Source organism: Oncorhynchus gorbuscha, linkage group LG08, assembly GCF_021184085.1.
Source record: "Oncorhynchus gorbuscha isolate QuinsamMale2020 ecotype Even-year linkage group LG08, OgorEven_v1.0, whole genome shotgun sequence".
Lineage (NCBI taxonomy): Eukaryota > Metazoa > Chordata > Actinopteri > Salmoniformes > Salmonidae > Oncorhynchus > Oncorhynchus gorbuscha.
In genome coordinates this window covers 15,813,275-15,830,923 of record NC_060180.1, presented here as the reverse complement: position 1 = coordinate 15,830,923, position 17,649 = coordinate 15,813,275, and positions in this window count along the sequence as shown.

The window sequence follows — 17,649 nt, the reverse complement described above, 5'->3', positions numbered from 1 at the left end:
TGTTCTCCCATGTAGGGGTAATATTGGATTTTGGCGAACACCACATCCTCCCGCCCAGCTGTCAGCTATGTCTAGAGCAGGGGTGGGCAACCCTGTTCCTGGAGTGCTGCAGGTACTGCAGGATTTTGTTCCAACTAGGCACCACACCTGACCAACTGATGTAATAGATCATTTCAGTGATAGCCTAAATTCAACACACCTGGTCTCCCAGGTTGGTTAAATCAAAATTATGAAGTGCCTGAGTCATGCCAGGGTCAGTGTTGCCTAACCATGAACTAGAGGTTTGGCGTTTAAAATCCTATATACCAGGGATATTGTCACGACTTCTGGTGGACATGTCCATTCGGTTGGATAACCTGCTGGTCACCCGCGGACGTCTAGAGAGGGCTCTGTCGATTCCAGTTCCCAGCACCACCGCTCCGGTGCCTATGGAGCTGGGAGGGTGCTGCGCTCAGGGAGACCGGATGAGGGGCTTTCACTGTACCATCTGTGGCCGCAGATGTCACACTGCTGGTCGGTGCCGTATTGGTTCCTCTAGGGTTCGAGGCAGCAGGCAGGGCACTCTGGCGTCACCCCAGGTGAGAAGGCACCATTCTCACCCAGAGCCCTCTGTTGCACACATTTTTGTTTGTTACTTTTCCTGAGCTTTTCCTCCAGGAATCACGTGTATCCCCTATCCCCTCTCACAGGCGGAGACAGGAGCTATGGAACGGGGATACATTCGGTCCTCCATTTCACCCGCCTCCTCGAGTTCATTTTTTTGTGAAGAAGGAGGGAGGTCTGCGCCCCGTGTATTGACTATAGGGGTCTGAATCAGATCACTGTGAGGTATAGTTACCCGCTACCGCTCATAGCCACAGGATAGAGTCAATGCGCGGTTCTTCACCAAACTAGATCTCAGGAGCGCTTATAATCTGGTGTGTATTCTGAAGGGAAGATGAGTGGAAGGCGGCTTTCAGTACCACCTCTGGGCAGTATGAGTACCTCATCATGCCGTACAGGTTTATGAATGCTCCATCAGGCTTCCAAGCCTTTGTAAATTAGATTTTCAGTTCAGGCACGGGCAGGGTGTAGTGGTGTATATTGATGACATTCTGATCTACTCCGCAACACGCGCAGAGCATTTGTCCCTGGTGCGTAAGGTGCTTGGTGGACTGATGGAGCATGACCTGTACGGCTGAGAAATGGCTGTTCTTTCAACAGTCTGTCTCCTTCCTAGGGTACTGCATTTCCACCTCAGGGGTGGAGATGGAGAGTGACCGCATTGCAGCCATGTCGACTCCCACCACGGTAAAGGAGGTGCATCGGTTCTTAGGGTTTGCCAACTACGGTTTTGGTCAGGTAGCAGCTCCCATTACGTCACTGCTGAAGGGGGCTTTTAGTCACCTGAGGGCTCTGTTTACCTGGGCACCCGTGCTGGCTCATCCGGATCCCTCTTTGGCGTTCATAGTGGAGGTGGGCGTGTCCGAGGCTGGGATAGGATCTGTGCTCTCTCAGCGCTCGGGTATGCCACCGAAGGTCCGCCCTTGTGCCTTCTTCTCGAGGAAGCTCAGCCTGGCGGAGCGAAACTATGATGTGGGGGACCGGGAGTTGTTAGCTGTCGTCAAGGCTTTGAAGGCATGGAGACATTGGCTTGAGGGGGCTAAACACCCTTTTCTCATCTGGACTGACCACCGCAATCTGGAGTACATCTGGGCAGCGAGGAGACTGAACCCTCGCCAGGCAAGGTGGGCCATGTTTTTCACCCGTTTTGTTTTCACCCTTCCTTACAGACCAGGTTCCCGGAACGTGAAGGCAGACGCACTGTCCCGGCTGTATGACACAGAGGATCGGTCCATGGATCCTACTCCCATAATCCCAGCCTCCTGCCTGGTGGCGCCTGTAGTGTGGGAGCTGGACGAGGACATTGAGCGGGCATTGCGTGCAGTGCCCGCTCCCCTCCGGTGTCCCTCCTGGCGTCTGTACATTACGTCTGCTGTCTGTGACCGGCTGATCTATTAGGCCCACATGTCACCCTCATCTGGTCATCCAGGCATCGGTCGGACGGTGCGCTGTCTGAGCGGGAAGTACTGGTGGCCCACTTTGGCTAAGGACGTGAGGGTTTATGTTTCCTCTTGCTCGGTGTGCGCCCAGTGTGAGGCTCCTAGGCACCTGCCCAGAGGTAAGTTACACCACTTACCCGTTCCACAGCGGCCATGGTCACACCTGTCGATCGATTTCCTTACTGATCTTCCCCCATCACAGGGAAACACCACAATCCTGGTCGTTGGGGATCGTTTCTCTACGTCCTGCAGTCTCCTCGCTCTGCCCGGGCTCCCTACGGCCCTACAGACTGCGGAGGCCTTGTTTACGCACGTCTTCCGGCACTACGGTGTACCTGAAGATATACTGTCTGATCGAGTTCACCAGTTCACTTCGAGAGTCTGGAAGGTGTTCATGGAACGTCTGGGGGTCTCGATCAGCCTTACCTCAGGGTTTCATCCCGGGAGTAATGGGCAGATGTCTCATAATCACTATTTTGTTTTTATTAAATCGGTCCATATATAGCCTAGATATCGATCTATGAAGACTGTGTGATAAACGGAAGAAAATAGCGTCTTATAACGTAACTGTCACGCCTTGGTCATTGTATTTTGTGTTTTTGTTATATGCTTGGGTAGGCCAGGGTGTGACATGGGTTTATATGTTGTATTCGTATTGGGGTTTGTATTATTTGGGATTGCGGCTGATTAGGGGTGTGTCTAGTTAGGCTTGGCTGCCTGAGGCGATTCTCAATCAGAGTCAGGTGCTTGTCGTTGTCTCTGATTGAGAACCGTATTTAGACAGCCTGACTTTCGCTTTGTATTTTGTGGGTGTTTGTTCCTGTCTCTGTGTTGTATTCACCAGATAGGCTGTAATTAGTTTCTCGTTTCGTTTGTTGTTTTCGTAGTTCAGTTATTTCATGCACCGTCTTATCATTCATTAAAGTCATGAGTAACCTACACGCTGCATTTCGGTCTGACTCTCTTCTTACAACAGACGAACGTCGTTACAGAAACACCCACCACTCACAGACCGAGCAGCGTGTGAACTGGCAGGAGCTAAAGGACGACGTTATGGACAGCAGAAGCATGGAGTATACGTCGTGGGAGGAAATCGACAGGTGGGCGGCCAACCCAGAGCGAGTGCAGGAGCCAGCCTGGGATTCGCTTCAGCAGTGCGAAGAGGGCTACAGGCTAATGGAGTCTAAGAGGAAAACACGGCGACGCAGAGCGAAAAAAACGAAAGTAACGGGGGAGAGCGCAGAGAGAGAGTGGCTGAGTCAGGAGTCAGACCTGAGCCTACTCTCCCTGTTAATCGTGAAGAGCAGTTGCAGTGGGAGAGGCTGCACCACTTGGAGATTTGGACATGGGAGGATGAATTAGACGGAAAAGGACCCTGGGCGCAGCCGGGAGAATATCGCCGTCCCAAGGAGGAAATAGAAGCAGCTAAAGCGGAGAGGCGCAGGTATGAGGAGGCAGCACGGCGACACGGTTGGAAGCCGGAAAAACAGCCCCAAAAAATTATTGGGGGGGGGGCTAGAAGGGAGAATAGTTATGCCAGGTAGGAGACCTGCGCATACTCCCTGTGCTCACCATTGGGCTAGAGAGACCGGGCAGGCACGGTGTTATGCTATGGAGCGCACTGTGTTTCCAGTGCGGGTGCAGAGCCAGCTGCGGCACATACCAGCCCTTCCTATTGGCCGGGCTAGAGTGGGCATCGAGCCAGGTAAACTTGGGCAGGCTCGGTTCTCAAGAGCTCCAGTGCGCCTGCACAGTCCGGTCTATCCAGAGCCACCTCTACACACCAATCCTCCGGTAGCAGCTCCCCGCACCAGGCTTCCTGTGCGTGTCCTCGCGCCAGTACCACCAGTTCCAGCACCAGGCACCAGGCCTCCAGTGCGCCTCGCCTGTTCAGCGCAGCCAGCGCTTTTCTCCTCTCCTGCGCTGTTGGAGTCTCCCGCCTGTTTAGCACAGCCAGAGCCTTTCTCCTCTCCTGCGCTGCCGGAGTCTCCAGTCGGCCAGCGCGGCCAGTGCTCCCAGTCTGCCCAGCGCGGCCAGTCTGCCCAGCGCCGCCAGTGCTCCCAGTCTGTCCAGCACCGCCAGTGCTCCCAGTCTGCCCAGCGCCGCCAGTGCTCCCAGTCTGCCCAGCGCCGCCAGTGCTCCCAGTCTGCCCAGCTCTGCCAGTGCTCCCAGTCTGCCCAGCTCCGCCAGTGCTCCCAGTCTGCCCAGCGCGGCCAGTGCTCCCAGTCTGCCCAGTGCTCCCAGTCTGCCCAACGCCGCCAGTCTGCCCAGCGCCGCCAGCGCCTCCAGTCTGCCCTGTGCCACCAGTCTACCCAGCGCCGCCAGTCTGCCCAGCGCAGCCACTCGGTCCAGCGTCGCCAGTCTGCCTGGATCCGCCAGAAGTGCCAGTCTGCCAAGATCTTCTAGATCGGCCAGACAACCTGAATCATCCAGTTCCACCATCCAGCCAGGATTTACCGGAGCCTACTACCTGCCTGAGCTTCCTCTCAGTACTGAGCTTCCTCTCAGTACTGGGCTTCCTCTCAGTACTGTGCTTCCTCTCAGTACCGGGCTTCCCCTCAGTACCGGGCTTCCCCTCAGTACCGGGCTTCCCCTCAGTACCAGGCTGCTTCTGTCCCGAGCTGCCCCTCAGTCCCGAGCTGCCCCTCTGTCCCGGGCTGCCCTTCTGTCCCGAGATGCCCCTCTGTCCTGAAATGCCCCTCTGTCCCGAGCTGCCCCTCAGTTATGTGGGGATCTGGGTGAGGACTATTAGGCCATGGTTGGCGGAGAAGGTGGATGATCCCAGGACGCTAAGGGGAGGAACTAGGACATTAATGGAGTGGGGTCCACGTCCCGAGCCAGAACCGCCACCATGGACAGACGCCCACCCGGGTTCTGTCATGCCTTGGTCATTGTATTTTGTGTTTTTGTTATATGTTTGGGTAGGCCAGGGTGTGACATGGGTTTATATGTTGTATTCGTATTGGGGTTTGTATTATTTGGGATTGCGGCTGATTAGGGGTGTGTCTAGTTAGGCTTGGCTGCCTGAGGCGATTCTCAATCAGAGTCAGGTGCTTGTCGTTGTCCTTGATTGAGAACCGTATTTAGACAGCCTGACTTTCGCTTTGTATTTTGTGGGTGTTTGTTCCTGTCTCTGTGTTGTATTCACCAGATAGGCTGTAATTAGTTTCTCGTTTCGTTTGTTGTTTTCGTAGTTCAGTTATTTCATGCACCGTCTTATCATTCATTAAAGTCATGAGTAACCTACACGCTGGATTTCGGTCTGACTCTCTTCTTACAACAGACGAACGTCGTTACAGTCACATCATTTTTTTAAATTAAAAAAGTAGACTATAAACTTTCACAAAACACTTCGAAATACTTTTGTAATGCAACTTTAGGTATTATTAAACGTTAATAAGCGATCAAATTGATCACAAGGCGAAGTATATTCTTTAGCTGTCCGTCTGGAAAAAATGTCTGGGTAATTCTCAACCAAAATATCCGTCTGTTTGACCAAGAAACAAAGTCTAGGCAAATGACAAGAATCTAGACAACGTGTGGAAGCTGTAGGTATTGCAACATCAGCCCCATTAAATGTGGTTCACCTTTATCAATAGGTTCAAGTCGCGCATGGATATATATTTCCATTTTCAGTGATCAGATTTTCCAGCGCTTTTCGATGAAACGCACGTTCTGTTATAGTCACAGCCGTGATTTAACCAGTTTTATAAACGTCTGAGTATTTTCTATCCACACATACTAATCATATGCATATACTATATTCCAGGCATGGGTAGCAGGGCGCTGAAATGTTGCGTGATTTTTAACAGAATGTTCGAAAAAGTAGGGGGTAGGATTAACAGGTTAACAAGTCCAATACAGCAAACGAAAGATAAACATCTTGTTAATCTACCCATCGTGTCCGATTTCAAAAATGCTTTACAGCTAAAGCAAAACATATGATTATGTTAGGTCATAGCCAAGCAAAAACAACAGTCTTTTTTCCAGCCAAAGATAGGAGTCACAAAAAGCTGAAATATAGATCAAATTAATCACTAACCTTTGATGATCTTCATCAGATGACACTCATAGGACATCATGTTACACAATACATGTATGTTTTGTTCGATAATGTGCATATTTATATCCAAAAATCTCAGTTTACATTGGCGCCTTACGTGCAGTGACATTTTGATTCCAAAACATCTGGTGATTTTGCAGAAATACTCATAATAAACATTGATAAGGACTGTTATTCAGTCCTTAATGCAACCGCTGTGTCAGATTTCAAAAAAACTTTCCGGGAATAGCATAATCTGAGAACGGTGCTTAGAGGAATATCCGCCATTTTGGAATCAACAAAGTTAGAAACAACACCATAAATATTCACTTACCTTTGATCTTCATCAGAAGGCACTCCCAGGAATCCCAGTTCGACAATAAATGACTGATTTGTTCCATAAAGTTCCAAAATGTATGTCCAAATAGCCACTTGTTGTTAGCGTGTTCAGCCTAGTAATCCATCTTCATGAGGCGCAGGCACTTCATCCAGACAAAAACTTGAAAAGTTCTGCTACAGTCCTGTAGGCTACATGCCGTGTTATAGGGTTTTGTTCATAAGCCAGATGGGTTTGGAATGTTCCTCTATTTTTGTAATATTCTATTTGATTACTTGGATGGTTGATCAACCATTGTTTCAGTTATAACGGTGTAATACCAACATTAATCATCTAACACAGAAGCAGAGAAAGGTTCTAGAAACTAGGAGGAAATCCAAATAAGTGAGTGACCTTCGTCAACTGCTACAAAGTTAAAAACATCAGCTGTTACAGAGTTAGAAAACGGTAATAAAGGAATGACAGACGTCAAAGGGGCGGCAGCGTAGCCTAGTGGTTAGAGCGTTGGACTAGTAACCGGAAGGTTGCAAGTTCAAACCCCCGAGCTGACAAGGTACAAATCTGTCGTTCTGCCCCTGAACAGGCAGTTAACCCACTGTTCCCAGGCCGTCATTGAAAATAAGAATATGTTCTTAACTGACTTGCCTGGTTAAATAAAGGTAAAATTAAAATTAAAAATCAGTTCTCAACAACATGAAACAGTAGTAATAACATCAAACAGTAGCCCTAAACTTATCAACTAACAATGGTGCTAACATGTTTCTCAATTTCCATGTGAAAGCATGTGTCAGTGTCTCCCTGCTCCTACTCACACCAGGATCACAATTTGATTTGTTTGTTTTGTATTTGTCACATACGCAGAATACAACCTTACTGTGAAATGCTTACTTACAAGCCCTTAACCAACAACGCAGCTCAGAAAATTGAGTTAAGAAAATATTTACTAAATAAACAAAATATATATATATATTATTTAAAAGTAACACAGTAAAATAACAATAATAAGGCTATATACTGTACAGGGTGTACCGGTACCAAGTCAATGAGCAGGGGTACAGGTTATTCAAGGTAATTTGTACATGTAGGTATGGATAAAGTGACTATGCATAGATTAAACAGATTAATAACATGGGGCACCACGGAGAAGTTTATTTAAGGAGTTCCATCTTCTGAATGAACTCTTAGATCTCTTACATTTCAGTCATCATTCAGTCTTGAATTATTCTTTACATTCTATCAGTCTCATTTGAACGTCGTAAAATTATTGGTTATCTGCACGAACCCTAGTTACCATAATGAATCAGCAATATACAAATTGGCTTAATTTATTTACTAACAGAAATACATTACAAACAAACAGTAGATATTGGTTACTATCAATGCTAGAAAAGTCCCTAGAGGGCTAAGTGGATATGACGGCTTGGTCGACAAAGGAAAGGGGTAGGTACTGAGAAAGAGAGCGGGATAAACAAAATGGATACACTACACACAATCTATAATTATATTCATTGCAATGTTAATCCTTTGCACATGAATGGCCGCTCATTCGAGAATAATTGCAATGTATATATATTTACACCCATATGTCTTTGTGGTCTTCTCTGTTGGAATCCTCGATCATACTGTAGGGTTCATCAGAGTCTCTGGTCAACTTTCCCAGAAGTCACAATGCCTTTCGTGGTTGTAGGTGGTTAGAATGGATACTTCAGAGTATCATTCGGAAATGTTCTCATAGAATAGTATTCTCATTGTAGATTTATGTAATTTCTAGCTGCAGACTAGTAATTTTACGTCTAAGATTTGCTCTTATTCTGTAGTGATCAATAGTGTCACGTTCTGACCATAGTTCTTTTGTGTTTTCTTTGTTTTAGTGTTGGTCAGGACGTGAGCTGAATGGGCATTCTATGTTGTGTGTCTAGTTTTCCCGTTTCTATGTTTGGCCTGATATGGTTCTCAATCAGAGGCAGGTGTTAGTCATTGTCTCTGATTGGGAACCATATTTAGGTAGCATGTTTTGTGGTGGGTTTTGTGGGTGGTTGTCTTCTGTCTTTGTGTGTCTGCACCAGACAGAACTGTTTCGGTTTTTTTTCACATTTGTTGTTTTGTATTTTGTAGTGTTCATGTTTATTGTCTTTATTAAACATGATGAACACTAACCACTCTGCGCTTTGGTCCTCTCCATCGTCCACAGAAGAAAGCCATTACAGATGGTCTCAGAGTTTAACCATTTCCAGCCGTGTAGCCAATGCTCCACGTGGTATGGTCTTGTCCTTTGGTAGAGTTTTAGTGCCAACTATTTCAACATGTCGTGTCAGCTGCATGTTTTCTAGTCTTAGAAATGGAACCATTTGCAACCTTAGCATACACAGGGGTTTGCGTGGTCTGGTGTGAATTTCATCAGGAGTGGGTTTTATACATTTCAGTAGAAAAGGGTGGTTCCATGACACCTACGTAATGTCTATGCTCGCGTGGGCGTAGCCGTTGATTTGGTTTATGTAAAAAACCCATACTCACATTAAACATGAAACTATTTGTGAAAAGATGTAATCTCAAATGTTTCACAATACTTCGATGTAAACCTGACAGGTGGGAAATGAACACTTTAAGGGATACGGTTGTGTGTTTCCTGTCATGAGATCACCAAACGAAACACACTCGTCATAACTGTCCCCTAAGTGTCCACGGACCATTCTCAAAAGTAGAAATATTGTTTAATTCTCCCATTTTGGGGATTAGTAGTTGGCCAAGAGAGGTTATTTTTTCTCTTAGACTCTCTCAATAGTGCATGGCTGTTTCTACAAGGTATTTATGACCTGTGGTAAAGTTATACAACTGTAGAGAGAGAGAGCGAGGACTATGATCCTTCCCCCAGGGCACATCATGACAGTCCCCTTCTGCTTGGTTGAATGTTGTGATTATCCTGCAAGTTGCAAACCCACATGAAAATAATAACCACGTGATGTCCTGGTTGTGGATCATTGTTGCGGTCCTCCCTCTGGTGTTTGAACTTGGTAGGCTCTCTGAGAGCAGAGCAGTCCACCACAAGAATGGGCAGTGGATGTCCGGTTGGTGATCGCATAAACAAAGCATAAACAAAAGATATACAAAAAATTATCACACCAAAATCATCTAATTGGACTGTATTCTATATATGCCCAAGGTCCTAGCAAAATGACCCTATCATGGCATTGTCTAATGTCATCTCTAGAGCGTTCCTAATTTGCAGTGTGTTGCTTAGGGCACTAATCCTAAGTTGATAACTACATGATAAGTCTACAACTGTAAGGCACTAGCTTTGGGCAGTCTACAGGGATGACCAAAGAACCTTTGTGGAGAAACTGGTGAGTACTGTAGCTGTAGAGTCAAAGGCCTCAGAGTAATTTTCAACTTTACTAAGGCTGGTATTTTGTTCGGACCCTTAAGTGATCTGAGCATAGATCCTCATTAAATGTTCAGTTGTACGTGTGCGTTTATGCTTACATTGGCGCACATGCCAAGGGAAAGAACCAAGTATCCTAGTAGGTTGCAACCTGATGTCATCAGATAATTTCCAGGTCAATGGAGGTCAGTAATATATGATGTTGACCTCAAGACATGTGTTAAGGTGATCTGTAGTAGTATCACTACACATCACTGTGTCTTACACCATTGTAGCGGTGATAGGTATGAAGGAGTTTATATCCACAGAGAAGCTAACCTCATACCGGAAGTACTCTCTAAGCGCTGAAACAGTCGTATACGGTGTGATCATGGTTCATGATTTCTAATAACTTTCCTCCTTTATTTAATTTAACCTTTATTTTACTAGGCAAGTCAGTTAAGAATAAATTCTTATTTACAATGACAGCCTACCAAAAGGCAAATTAGTGGCATGTGTGATTCCCTTACACGTGTTGCAATCTGAGTGACTACTAACTGTTACGGCTCTTGGTTGTAGAATGACCGGCCCAAGATGCAGCGTGGTAGGCGTACATTGTATTTTTATTGACGACACCAAACAAAATAACAAAGCCAAAATACAAACGTGCACAGTTCTGTCAGGCTCAGATACTAAACAGAAAACAAGATCCCACAAAACCCAAAAGGAAAATGACAACTTATATATGATATGATGCCTCTGATTGGGAACCACACTCTGCCAAAAACAAAGAAATAGAAAACATAGACTTTCCCTCCCGAGTCACACCCTGACCTAACCAAACATAGAGAATAATAAGGATCTCTAAGGTCAGGGCATGACACTAATTCCTCTGTCGCTATTATCAATAGCAATTTGACTTGTGAGGTCTCTAATCCTCTTACTGATTGTTGCTGGACTGACTGTGGTATTGGTACTGGTACTCAAGGGGACCAGTTGTCCTACCAATTTATTCTGAAATGTTATCCTACAGGAACACATGATTAGAGCATTTGACTAGTTGTATTGTAGTTGAACCTACACATGGCAAGGCATTACTATTTTTGCTATTTGTTTTGGAGGTGGAAGACCACTGGACTTCCTTTACGACCAGTGTGGTACAACTCAGTAATATCTTAAATGTGTTCTAAGATAAGCCCCGTCTAGGTGTCTATCTGCTCCTCACTGTTATCACAGGGGAGTTTACAAATATATATTTTTTCTGCTCTGCTGGCCTCATACGGTGTTACACTTGGTCTCTGTGAGGCTCATCAAGGGTCTGGGCTAGTATTCCCATTCTGTGTGTCTCGGGAACGAGTGATACGTCCTGGAAGTGTAGTTTCAGCATGACTCTCAATGTGAGAGGCGAGGTAGTCTGAGTGAAACCTTGAAGTGTAGTGTCGCATCATTCTACTTTTAACCAACATTTTGTTGGCTTCAAAGTCCTTTTGAGATCATTGAACAATGTTTGAGAGATGAGCGATATTGTCGTGCCAGAATCAATTAGTGCATGACAAGTTAAGCGGTACTCCAGGACTGTTTCCAGGTATGGCCGTTTAGAGTTGCGTTTAGTGGACATATTCTCCACAAAGTGGAGTGGTCATCCGCAATGGCGTGATGTGCCATTTCTGTTCAAGGTGAAGGCAAATCAACTTTTTTGATTTTGAGTGGGCTTGGCTTTAGCAAAGCTTTTGACCTTTTTCTTCACAACCTGTGTATCAGAGTCTATAGACAAAGCCTGTTGGCTTGTTTAATGATCGAGTGGACCCTGGATAGGGTCTCAAGTGAGAGCGGGAGATATTCTATTTTTTACGTCCTCGCTAAGGGTTTTAATTCCTGCTGACCTGGTGTCCGGCAATTCCCCGTCTAGTCCTTGTGACTTATCATTTACCCTTTTCCACAAATGTTTCTCACTTTAGTTCTTCACATAGCGGAACTTCTAGGAAACATTGGTCTACATTTTGATTGTCCTTTAATAACCCTTTGTTACCCTTGTGTTCTGACACTTTGTGTGGGTTGGGTGCAAGAACGTAGTGAACAGGTCTTTTGTAGTGGTTGGCGTTTCGATGGCGACGTACTTGACAGTTATTTCAACCTCGGTGGTTATTGGATTTGTGGTTTCGTGGTACAAACCGTTGTTGTGTGTCATCCTCTAACTGGAGTGAGTGTTCCTGGTCAAACTTCAAAACCGAGTGGTCATGGCTCTTAGTGTGGTGAGCTTTTGATGCCTCAAAAGCTGTGCTTACTAGCTCTCTGAGTTGTAAGATAGGCAAGCTAACATGGGCTGTTGGGCCCTAGTAGGTAATGAAGGTAGGATACTTGTTCGACAGAAACATTTGTTTGATTGGTAACAGCTCTTCCATTGCAGTTTCACTGAGTAGGCCAAAGTAAGCTAAATGAAGCCTATAATAGTAAGCCTGTGGGTGTTCATTCCGAGCTTGTTTGACAGTGTAAGCCAGTGATCTATCGTGTTTGCGAGAAGCAGAGCCACTGAATTTCCATTTCAAAGCTGTGGCAAGTTTATCGTAGTCATTAAGCACGTGCTGCTATTGTAGACGAATGAACCTCATCACGTGTCTATTTGACGTTCGCTTCAACAAGTAAACCCTGTCAGAACCCGTAGCTTTCGGGTAGCCAACCAATGCATCCTCTGTCAGCTAGGAACTTCTCAGTATTGTTTGGCTGACCTGGAACGGGGTCAAAGGTGGGGAAATTCTTGACAAGTTTGTCAAGGCGTTCTACACCAAGCAGATGGAGAGGGTTGGCTTCATCCTGTGGGGAAATTGGGTCCGAAAGGCCAAGAGGAGAAGCCAAGCTTTGCCTTTGCTGATGAAGAGGTGCCATATTACTCAGTGCCAAATGGCCAAGAGGAGAAGACTGAGGGACACATGAGGGAGGCAAAGTCTGAAACCTTCAATCATCTTCACTCCTTTGAGTACCGGGCTCCAGTTGCTTGGTTGGGTAGTCACGCTGTAGTGTGTGACCGTTCTGGAATTCTACCAGATTGTAACTAAGAGTGGTATTCTGTCGTTGTTGTCTTTGTTGGAATACTTGATCGTCCTGTAGTGTTCATCAGAGTCTCTGGTTAACTTTCCCAGAAGTCACAATGTCTTTTGTGGTTGTAGGTGGTTAGATTGGTTACTTCAGAGTACCATTCGGAAATGTTCTCATAGAATAGATGCTTCTGCGGTTGTCGGTATTCTCGTTCTAGACTTATGTCATTTCTAGCTGCAGACTATGTAAGGTTTGCGGAACTGGTGGCAGTGAAGTCAGACGCAGGAGAGCAGAAATAGGTAATAGCCGTAGCAGTCTAATATCAAATCCAACGGCAAATAAAAAATAACCTATAGCATTGTTCCTTACCCACATCTCTGGGGACCAAATATATATCCAAAAATACACACTGCCATCTATTTATGTAAATGAATTTCACATCAGGTTCCAAATCTTAGAGGCGTAGTTTACTATTATACAACTAAGATGTTAATGTTTCCTCACAATTAAAGTAGTCTTACGGGCCAGAAAAAACTGTAATCCATGGTTCAGTTTTCTTTAAACAGCCACCACAACCTAACAATCAAATCAAGCCTAATTGTATTTGTCACATGGTTCGTAAGCAACAGGAAAGAAAATAAAGATATAGAAAAGATAGAAAAGTGGTAATAAATACACAATAAGTAATGATATCTTGGTTATATACACGGACTAACAGTACCGATTTGATGTTCAGCCAAGGTAATTGAGGTAGATACAGTGGGGAAAAAGGTATTTAGTCAGCCACCAATTGTGCAAGTTCTCCCACTTAAAAAGATGAGAGAGGCCTGTAATTTTCATCATAGGTACACTTCAACTATGACAGACAAAATGAGAAAAAGAAATCCAGAAAATCACATTGTAGGATTTTTTACGAATTTATTTGCAAATTATGGTGGAAAATAAGTATTTGGTCCATAACACATTTTTATCTCAATACTTTGTTATATACCCTTTGTTGGCAATGGCAGAGGTTAAATGATTTCTGTAAATCTTCACAAGGTTTTCACACACTGTTGCTGGTATTTTGTCCCATTCCTCCATGCAGATCTCCTCTAGAGCAGTGATGTTTTTGGGCTGTTGCTGGGCAACACAGACTTTCAACTCCTTCCAAAGATTTTCTATGGGGTTGAGATCTGGAGACTGGCTAGGCCACTCCAGGACCTTGAAATGCTTCTTATGAAGCCACTCCTTCGTTGCCCGGGCGGTGTGTTTGGGATCATTGTCATGCTGAAAGACCCAGCTATGTTTCATCTTCAATGCCCTTGCTGGTGGAAGGAGGTTTTCACTCAAAATCTCACGATACATGGCCCCATTCATTCTTTCCTTTACACGGATCAGTCGTCCTGGTCCCTTTGCAGAAAAACAGCCCCAAAGCATGATGTTTCCACCCCCATGCTTCACAGTAGTTATGGTGTTCTTTGGATGCAACTCAGCATTCTTTGTCCTCCAAACACGACGAGTTGAGTTTTTACCAAAAGGTTATATTTTGGTTTCATCTGACCATATGACATTCTCCCAATCTTCTTCTGGATCATCCAAATGCTCTCTAGCAAACTTCAGACGGGCCTGGACATGTACTGGCTTAAGCAGGGGGACACATCTGGCACTGCAGGATTTGAGTCCCTGGTGGCGTAGTGTGTTACTGATGGTAGGCTTTGTTACTTTGGTCCCAGCTCTCTGCAGGTCATTCACTAGGTCCCCCCCGTGTGATTCTGGGATTTTTGCTCACCGTTCTTGTGATCATTTTGACCCCACGGGGTGAGATCTTGCGTGGAGCCCCAGATCGAGGGAGATTATCAGTGGTCTTGTATGTCTTCCATTTCCTAATAATTGCTCCCACAGTTGATTTCTTCAAACCAAGCTGCTTACCTATTGGAGATTCAGTCTTCCCAGCCTGGTGCACGTCTACAATTTTGTTTCTGGTGTCCTTCGACAACTCTTTGGTCTTGGCCATAGTGGAGTTTGGAGTGTGACTATTTGAGGTTGTGGACAGGTGTCTTTTATACTGATAACATGTTCAAACAGGTGCCATTAATATAGGTAAGTGGAGGACAGAAGAGCCTCTTAAATAAGAAGTTACAGGTCTGTGAGAGCCAGAAATCTTGTTTGTTTGTAGGTGAGCAAATACGTATTTTCCACCATAATTTGCAAATAAATTCATTAAAAATCCTACAATGTGATTTTCTGGATTTTTTTCCCCTCATTTTGTCTGTCATAGTTGAAGTGTATCTATGATGAAAATTACAGGCCTCTCTCATCTTTTTAAGTGGGAGAACTTGTACAATTGGTGGCTGACTAAATACTTTTTTGCCCCACTGTATGTACATATAACTAGGAGTAATGTGACAGTCATCAGTAGCAGCAGCATATGTCACAAGTCAAAAAAGTTGGTGCAAAAAGTAACTTGGCAAGTCAGTTAGGAACAAATTGATATTTTACAATGACGGCCTACCCCGGCCAAACCTTTCCCTAACCCAGATGACGCTGGGCCAACTGTACGCCGCCCTATGGGGACTCCCGATCACGGCCAGTTATGCTAAAACCGAGCTCAAACTCGGGAACCTATTTGGTTATAGTCCGGGTAACTATTTGGTGAACTATTTTGCAGTCTTATGGCTTGTGGGTAGAAACTGTTCAGGGTCTTATTTGTTCCAGACTTGGTGCATCGGTACCGCTTGCCATGCAGTAGCAGACTATGACTTGGGTGGCTGGAGTCTTTGACAATTATTTGGGCCTTCCTCTGACACCGCCTGGTATAGAGGTCCTCGATGGCAGGGAGCTTGGCCCCTGTGATATACTGGGCCGTACACACTACCCTCTGTAGCGCCTTGCAGTTGGATGGCAAGTAGTTGCCATACCAAGCAGTGATCAACCTGTCAAGATGCTCTCAATGGTGCAGCTGTAAAACTTTTTGGCTCTTGACAAATCTGTTCAGCCTCCTGAGGGGGAAGAAGGTATTGTTGTGCCCTCTTCACGACTATGTTGGTAAGTGTGGACCATGATAGATCCTTAGTGATGTGGACACTGAGGAACTTGAAGCTCTCGACCCGCTCCACTACAGCCCCGTCGATGTGAATGGGGGCGTGCTCGGCCTTCTGTTCCCTGTAGTCCACAATCAGATCCTTTTTCTTACTGCTGTTGAGAGAGAGGTTGTTGTCCTGGCACCACACTGCCAGGCCTCTGACCTCCTCCCTATAAGGCCTACCACTTTTGTGTAATCGGCAAACTTAATGTTGTTGGAACCGTGCGCGGCCACGCAGTCATGGGTAAACCGGGAGTACAGTACAGGTAAGCATGTACCCCTGAGGACCCCCATGTTGAGTGTCAGCGTGGCGGACGTGTTGATGCCTATGCTTTCCACCTGGGGGCGGCCCATCAGGAAGTCAAGGATCCAGTTGCAGAGGGATGTGTTCAGTCCCAAGGTCCTTAGCTTGGTGATGAGCTTTTGAGGGCACTATGGAGTTGAACATTGAGCTGTAGTCAATTAACAGCATTCTGCCATACAGTGGCCTTCAGAAAGTATTCACACCCCTTTACTTTTTCCACATTACAGCCTGAATTTAAAATGGATTAATTTAAGATGTTATGCCACTGATCTACACACAATATCCCACAATGTCAAAGTACAATTTTGAATACCACTCTTCCTATTTTCAAGCATGGTGATGTCTGCATCATGTTATGGATATGCTCGTCATCGGCAAGGGCTAGGGAGTGTAGGTGTTCATCGTGTCCAGGTGGAAATTAGGAATGTGGAGTGCAATTGAGATTGCGTCATCTGTGGATCTGTTTGGGCGGTATGCGACATATGAAACGTATACCTGGGCAGAAGATATCTCAGAAGAGGAGTTGCTTCAATTCATAGGCACCATTTTTTTCTAGGTCAACACCAAACTGTGTACCAAACCCTGTCTAAAAAAGTAGAAACATCAAATATGAGTCATCAACAACAAAACAGTATGTTCCATTTGATCCAGTCAAACCAAGACACATGGTGAGTGACAACATGTCTTGGGGAGAAAAAAAATTGCACTGTACTGGTCTTTTCATGACACTGAGTGGAAGTGGATGTTTCCCCGTAAGTCCTAGCCTTTACTACAAACAAATGGCCTTTCATCCCAAGCTTCAGGCAGGGAGAGTTGGTCTGAGCCTTTGAATTTTACAGATCATGTTTGGTGTGTTTTCTGCCTAAGGAATGTTTGACAGACACCCCCACTTCTACACCCCACCCTTGTCTCACACATTCACTCACTCACTCACTCACTCACTCACTCACTCACTCACTCACACACTCACTCACACACACACACACACACACACACACACACACACACACACACACACACACACACACACACACACACACACACACACACACACACACACACACACACACACACACACACACACACACACACACACACACACACACACACACACACACACACACAGGTAATTGGTTGTCTCAGAGTCAATTAATGGACCCCATGGATACATTCAATAAGGTAAACTAGGACATTAGAGATAATATACTAAAATGGTGTATCTGACTTCTCTCAATTGTTTTATATGATGACATGAACATATATGCTTGTCAGTCACACTTAAATAGCATAACCCAATTTAAACCGAAAAAAGTGACATTATGTTGGAAACTTCCCTAATTACAAAAAACACGTGATCACATTGACAGAGACTTGCATGCGCTCTGATTGTGTCCTTCCGCTGCCAACAAAAGAACTAGCCGACTACAAAAAACGTAAATTGACAATACACTGACTACAATATAAAACGT